This window comes from Protomyctophum parallelum (genome assembly GCF_964188405.1).
Source record: "Protomyctophum parallelum genome assembly, chromosome: 1".
In the NCBI taxonomy this organism is placed as follows: domain Eukaryota; kingdom Metazoa; phylum Chordata; class Actinopteri; order Myctophiformes; family Myctophidae; genus Protomyctophum; species Protomyctophum parallelum.
Window position 1 is genome coordinate 60,172,446 of NC_139697.1, and position 8,562 is coordinate 60,181,007.

Here is an 8,562-nt window from a genome sequence, read left to right on the forward strand (position 1 = left end):
GTTCCAAAGTGCATTACATTCACACGCACACATTCACACACGGGTGGCAGAACAGAAACAACCATGCAAGGCACCAACATGCCCATCAAGAGCGGTTATAGGTGTCGGTGTGCGGTGTCAGTGTCTTGTTTCAGCATCTTCATGGGATTTGCTTTTCACTGCAGTATTCTGTCCCGCGAGATTTCGCAAGACCAAAGAAGCAACATCATCACACTTCACACACCATGCGTGTGCATTGTGAACTTGTAGATCGCTCGTCTATTTTCAAAAGATTTGTATAGATTTGAAAACTTGACATTTGAAAGGGGACATTCTGCATATTGAGTACTTTATACTTTTGGTACTTTAAGTACTCTTGATACCAATATCTTTGTACTTTTACTCAAGTCAATGTTGATTAACGTACTTCTACTTGGAACGGTACATAGTTTCAGTATTGATGCTTTTGCTTAAGAAAAGAACGAGATGTGACACATTGTGAGCTTGTAGATCTGCTATTTTTAATAGATTTTAAAACATTTGAAAACTTAATGAGTACTTTCCATTTTGATGCCAATATTTGTGTACTTTTACTTTTATTCATGACTTGATTAACAGGTGTTAATCACCGATCATGTACGTACATGTACATGATCGTTTTGACTCTTATCTTTCTGTTTCCATTGCCCATTCTCATGCATGACATCACAACTATGTAAGGTCTAAGACTGTCTCTAGGATGTTCAGGTTCAGGTTTATTTGTCATGTGTATAGATACAGAGTATACATACAATGAAAATTATTTTGCTCAGAGCACTCTCAGTCTTACATACACAGGACATAAACAAACATCTATAGTGCAAGAAAAAGACAAAAAACAGGAAAAGAAAAGTGGAAGTGCAGAAGTGCAATACAGTTCAAGGTCAGCTGTTCAGCAGCCTGACTGCCTGGGGGTAAAAACTGTTACTGAGACGGGTGGTACGAGATTTGATGCTCTGGTAGCATTTTTTGTAGTTTGAACAGGGTATTTGCGGGGTGGCTGGTGTCTTCCATGATGTTATGGGCTTTTTTCATACAGCGAGTTGTGTAGATGTTATGGAGACTGGGTAATTCTGTAGTGCCGATGATTTTAGCTGCTGTTTTAATGGTCCGCTGTGATACAGCCAGTTAAGACACTTTCAATTATACAGCGATAAAAGTTCACTAGTCCTTTTGTACTTAAGCCAAATTTTTTAAGGCGCCTCAGAAAGTACAGTCGCTGCTGCGCCTTCTTGAGGATGTACTCGTTGTTGAGTGACCATGTGAATGTGTCTGTGATGTGTATGCCCAGGAATTTAAAGTTATCAACTATGTCGACAGATGACCCTTTTGATGTCTCATCAAGATGTCACAAACTATCGAAATAGTTTTGGCTTGATAGGTAGAACTTGATCTCCTCCTGACCTCAAGGCTTATGTCAGTCAGACGGCCCAGATGGGGCAAACCACAACCACATTAGCGGCCGGGGGGGTCTCTGCTTCCCTTCAACCAATGTCACAATCAATTTAACCCCCCTAATGGAAATTATTAATATTGCCGCCACCACCAATAACCATGATAGTACAGCAGCTATCTGCACCCGGGGACATCACTATGCCAGCTTGTGAATGTGATGGACATTTCCATTAATATTTATTTTTTTGCCACGGACATGCAAAACAAGTGATCAATGATATTACCAGAACACAAATGTATAGCCTACAGTACTAATTGACTCTTGACGTGTCATAGTGTCTACTCTATTACAATGCGCTACACATTTAAAAATAAGTCATTTATCAAAAGTTCAAAACTTATTTTGGGGGAAAAGCCGATCTACAAGCTCACAACACATTACGGCATGTTGTGACCTTGTAGATCAGCAATTGTCCTTTCTTCTTAGCCTATAATGACATGCCCAAAATTGGGATGTCAGGGTTAAAGTAGTTAGCTATATAGTTACCCAACTTACCCAGCAAGACTTGGAAGTTATCCACTGTATACTGGCAGGTGGCCGTCCTGAGACAGGCATTATATGTGGCATAATGCATGGTCCAAGTATATTCCATGTTTGGGATTTCAATAAATGGGTCTTATACAGTAAGTAGGCTACAGTTGCAGTCCGAGAAAAGGACACTTAGCTGCAAAGGTGAATGGGTGGGCAGTATACTTCATATTAGGTTATTGCAGATGGCCTTTCAGAGGACAGTGTTACTTGGGGACATGAGGAGACAGGATGTTCTACAAGCTAAACTAGGTGTGTGTTTGTCAACGTAGCTTAAATAGTTGTGGTGTCAATTAAGGTGTGGGACTGTACTATTTACTTAACCAGTTCTTTAACAATGATGTCATGCCCCGGGCCCAGGCCGTAGCGTAACGGTCTGGGCACCGGACTGGTAATCCAGTCGCAGTGTGCCGCGGGTTCGACTCCCGGACCCGACACGGCCTTTACTGCATGTCATCCCCCCATCTCTCTCCCGTTTCCTGTCAGCCTACTGTCTGTCCCTTCAAAAATCAATAAAAAGGCGTAAGCCGCAAAAAATATCTTAAAAAAAAAAAAAATGATGTCATGCCCTGTTCTTTTCCAATGTGGTCATACAGTTGACTTGACTCGCACATACCATGACAAATGTGGTACCGATATCGCATACAATACTACAAATCTCCTGCAACATACAGTACACACGTATTAATGAGCATGTCACCCTGACACAATATATTTAAAATTGTGAATATTAAAAAATATATATATATACGGACATACGAACAACGTTCACTGGAGTTCACTGTGTTGTTGTGGAGCATTTGCTATAACAAAGTAGATAGACTAGACGCCAGTAGTGTCATTGCTGTAACTTGGTATCTGCAATGTGATGCTGTTGCCGCAGGGTGAACTATGGGTAGCATTATAGTATAATTGATGCCTTACAGCCCCCCCACCCCAAATCACCACCAGCCCCCACTGGAGGGAACATGGGGTCCGTTTTAGAATGAGGGAACATAGGGCTGAGGGAACATAGGGCTGAGGGAACTTGGGTACGGTCCAATAGGAAAAGCCCAAAGATGCCTTCAACCCTCATTGTGTATTGCCAAATTTCCTGGCAGCAACAGCAGAAGGCGTAAAACACAGAAGAGAACAGGTTACAGTTTGCAGCAGGGGGACCGTACCGACTAATCCAATCAGCGATCTCTGCCAGAGTTTTAATGTGCTTAGACAGACTGTAGTGGATTATGTTGTAGTCTGTTTAGTTTTAATCTTGATGATTCTGGCATACAGCTCATGAAAAACATAGCAAAATATTAGAATATTTTATGAGACGACTAAAAAACATATTTGTAATGTTAAATTTGCACTCAATATGTGGTCTGGTCTACTTTTTTTTTTTTTTTTAAGATATTTTTTTGCGGCTTACGCCTTTTATTGATTTTTTAAGGGACAGACAGTAGGCTGACAGGAAACGGGAGAGAGATGGGGGGATGACATGCGGTAAAGGCCGTGTCGGGTCCGGGAGTCGAACCCGCGGCACACCGCGACTGGATCACCAGTCCGGTGCCCAGACCATTACGCTACGGCCTGGGCCGTCTGGTCTACTTTTAAACAAATGATTTCATCAATGGGGCTTGGCATGGAGGTGATAAACAGATTCTATGAGGGGTTCAGGTCAGGCCAGTTGTCAGGTCACTTAAGGACAGTAACACCATGGTCAGTACACCAATTACTAGTAGTTTTGGCTCTGTGGGCAGGTGCCAAGTTCTGCTGGAAAAGGAAATCATTATATCCATAAAGCTTGTCAACATACGGAAGCACACAGTGCTGTAAAACATCCTAATAGACTCTGGAATTGATAGAACACAGTGATGATTTGGGGCCATGTTATCTGCATGGTGTTCGTCTACTACCAACAGTGAAAACTTCACACTGGAGTCAACACAGCCAGGATATTTTAGAGCACTTTGTGCTTCAGTATGTTGACAAGCTTCATGGAGATGCTGATTTTCCTTTCCAGCTCGATTTGGCACCTGCCCACAGTGCCAAAACTACTAGTAATTGGTGTACTGACCATGGTATTACTGTGCTTACTTTAAAAGACCCAGACCATGTATTGAGTGCATAAAGTAACATACTTTTCAGATGGTCGACATTTCTGTAAATATGTTTTTGTTAGTGGTCTCATAAAATATTCTAATATTTTGAGATTAAGCTAGAATATATATTTTTGAGAAGGACCTGTATGTTCCCCTCATGTAGTCTCACTTTGGTTAGCTTGTAAGTACAGTTCTGTTTGTCCTCAATCTTTTGGGCCGAGAATTAGTCTCCACCAGCCGAAGGCATGGGGAGAGAATGTTTTGCACTCCGTCCGTGTGTGTGTGTTGTGTGTCCGTCCGTACGTTACCAGCAATTCTCGTTACTTAACCCGGTCGATGCCAAACTTTGCACACACACTCCCTGGATGCCAACGAAGATTCGATACACCACCAAGATACCCATGTATTGTACCTGTCTAAATACTTAATGTAAACGAAGTCCACACCCACAACACCAGAGGGAGTGCAACAAACCATGCAAACCACACAGATTCGGCACAAACAAGGGACTAAATTATTTTCGCTCCTATGCCACCAAAATGTGGAACGCCCTACCAACAGTCATTAAAACATGTGAATCCCTTGACTCCTTCAAAACCGCTCTCAAAGGGCACCTACGGATGGCTGCAATTCGAAACTGGCCTCTGTAAAATCTGAATCCCCCCCCCCCCCCATTTCCCCTCACTGTATATGTATCTTTTCCCTTTTTGCCTCCTATATGATGAATTCCTGTTCTGTTCTTTAGCTACATAGAAATGTCTATTTGTATGTCTCTAAATGTTTTGATGAATTGAACAATGTGGACCCTGTTGTAAACAAGTGTAATGCTTAATTGGGTCGTCCACACAGTTAACAGTCTTTGTATTGAGTTTGTGCTTGAAATGTACTGTAAATTCTGCAAACTGTTAATAAATATTTCAATCAATCAATCAATCAACGATGAGCCTTTGCCCCAAATTTTCCAGAACGGCCTGTTATAGCGCCACCATGGCTTTTCACCATTTTTACCTATAACTGCACCAATCTGCGAAAAGTTGCATGCACACTCCCTAGAGGCCAAGGACAATCCTTTGACCTGCATTTTTTACAGCCGCATTTTATAGCGCCACCAGGAGGCCGACTTTTGTAAAACATAGATTCTGTCCAAAAGTCCCACAAATCGTTACACAGTATCTCTATAGTCATGTGCTCAAGACGGATCTGTCCGATAATTCATATCCTATCCTAATTGGCTTTCAAAGTTAGCAGGATTGGCCCGTTTTGAACAAAAAGCCTCAAATCATGAACGCAGCATGCAATTTACGTGAAATCTTTCACACACTTTCCTACTAGGCTGAGAAATATATCCCACCATCTTCACATTGGCCTGTTATAGCACCATCAACAGGTGGATTTTTGCAAAACAGAGAAAAGAAATGCCTCAAATCATCCAATTGCCATCAAAGGTATGAAATGGCACCCTTTTCACATTGGCCTATTATAGCGCCACACGGAGGCCACAACCTGACCTGGCCTGGTGGAGACCTGTGCCCTGAGGGGCACTTTTTGTAGTTTGTCATATTTTTATGGGAAAAATTAAATGCTAATTTTAAAGAAACTATTCACTTGTCCTGCTGTCTCTCTTGCCGAGGCAGAGCAACTCTGCCCCTGACACTGGGGCAGAAATTACTACAGTACCCTCTATTAGCTTAGTAAGACATAGAGTTCTCAAATTCTGCCCGAATCCAATGTCTTCAGGCCGGGGCCGGGACGGGACAGTTAGGACTGGGCCTTAATTTCCAGGCCTGTTGAGAACTCTAAGATGAGCTGACCCATGCCAAAAGTATTTCATGGCTTGTGAAATTGCAACATTTTGCTGGTACTAAAGAGGAATGAACCATTTCCTTTTTGTCACACCGCAAAGAGGTATGACATTTAACACGAGTGCTGAGACAGGAACTGAATCCAGGTCAAAGTGAGGCACTCTGTTTCTTAGAAAAAGAGGTTACACATTTGATGAACGCATTAAAGCAAAAGACAACTCCCAATTTATTGTGGTACTAAATGGGCCAAACGGTTTTAAAGTAGTCTATAGGAAATAACATTTTGAAGTGAATTACACGTTGCAGCCTTTTTTGAAAAGCAAACACACTAAGGGCTCTATTTTTGTCAATGCTAAACCCCTTATCCCTATAATAAATATAAATAGCCAATATACCAGCTCACAATGTGTCGATGTAGATTGGCTATTTTAACTTTAGTGTGGATACCTGCAGCACATACCTGCTGCTGTTATTGTTTATACACCTTATGTCTAACCTCCTGCTCTCCCTACCCCTCTTCTTTCCTCTTTCTGAAAATAAGAATGGGGCTTGCACAAAAACTTCTTTAAACCTGTAAAATGATGCGACAATAAAGTTGATTCTTATCACTATATGGTACTTTCCCTCAAGTTAATTTGTTTTCTAGAATGTGACAATAAAGTTGATTCTTATCACTATATGGTACTTCCCCCGAATTAATTTGTTCTCTAGAATTAATAACTGTTTTTCAGCCAGCAGTATTTGTATTATGCAATTACAGATTTGTCACTCATTTCAACAAAAAAATAATTCATAACCCTTTAGTGAAACCACTGAATGGCAACAGGTTTTCACATACATAACAGCCCAAAAGCCAAAAACACATTCAAGTAGAATGAGGTAGTTCGTTAGTTATTAAGTACTAATATATCCAGAGACCGAAAATATGAGCCTGCCTACAAGTCACAGACTGTATCAAATTTAACTTAATATCACGATACAGAGCCACTTCCCTGACAGATTGTCTGAAATTGTAATTACGTAATAAACAAAGGGGCGTCTTTTTATGCCAGACGTCAGCCTTCTAGCAACATTCACATGACTGACCCACCCTTTACCCTTTACCGTATCCGTATCCAAATTATTATGGTGAAATCACATATGGCAAATGGTGATTTAAGCCACAAGGCACAGCTATGGATTTCGTAATAGGAAATTAATGAACAAAGGGGTGTGGTTTTTACATCATACTTCAACCCTCTCTTCTAAACAACACTCACATGACTGACCGCCCCTATTTACTAAAATGGTGAAGTACATAAGCAACAGACACAGCTGTAAGGGCTAAGTAGGTTAAGAGACTGGAATATTGACACTAGATGCACTTACCTGATAAATGCGGGGTCACATGGAAACAATTTCCACACTGTAGATTCCCAGGATTGTCATTTGGAAAGGAGGGGGAAAGGGGGCACAACATAGCAATGTAAAATGTCATTTCAATTCAAATTCATGAAATAAAAACACACTTTACACAGATATACAATTATTGTCAAAGTATTCAAACCCCTAGATTGGCTATTTTAACTAGGTTTTACTGTTGTAAAAGTAATTTCTCCACATTAAGGGGCTTCAGCCAGAGACTATGAGCTAAGGTCACTAAGCAATGCAAACCACAAAGATGAACAAGATGCGTGTCAACAGAGCTGTAGTGTACACTTACTTACTCCTCTTCGTCCCCTATGGGACATAAGGCTTCAATGAGCGCTCTCCGTTGCATCCGATCCCTGGCAGCATGGTGCGCCTCTCCCCAGGACAGGTTCATCTGTTCCAGCTCCTGCGTCACCGTTCTGTGCCAGGTGGTTTTGGGCCTCCCAGGTTTTCCTTTTCCTGGTGGTGTCCATCTTAAGGCCACCTTGTAGTGTGTACAGTACACCCCACATTTGTGTGGCGGCCCAAGGTGACATGTGCATGGCCACTTTGCAAATCAGTCTTGATAGATGGAGTGGCTAGCTGAACCATATAAAATGGTCATGAGTAGAGGTGTGAGCATGAGTGACAATAGTAGAGTACAGGTATGTATGTTGTATGGTGTGCAACAAAGAACCAAACAGGCACCCAGCCCAGAGGAGAGAGGGAGAAATTAGCTTCCCGTGGTAATTGTAAAGGCTGCCACCCAGCTGGGTACCATAGAGTACTCAGCTGCAGGTAGCAGGCATGATTTGGGAATCATAGCTTCAAATTGACATATTGGTTGTTCAGTTTGACCCACCAGTTTTGGAGATATGGCGAGTTTAGAAAACGGGCTTGAAAGGTTCACTTCTGTGGTCTCCAACATTACACCTAGCTACATGTTTAAGCATTTATTTCATATTTACATGTCGATTTCAGCTCTGACACTTATTGCAGACATTCTCTAGTATGTGAAGAGTCTACCTATGCTATAAACACATTTTTAGAAAAAAAAGGTTTCTCCTCTGGTGAAAAGCTGGAATTTGCGCGATGGTAGGCTCTCAGTCAAATCTGGTCACAATTATCTACAGTTAAGATTCTCTAGAGGAGGACAGGGCAAGAACCAGTCGGGGCCCAGCTGGTTATCTCAATGTTCTGCATGAGCTTAAAAACATGAAGGGACATTACTGTACAAATGTATTCTCTTTCACAAACATTATTTATATCAGAGTCTGAGAAAATAGCA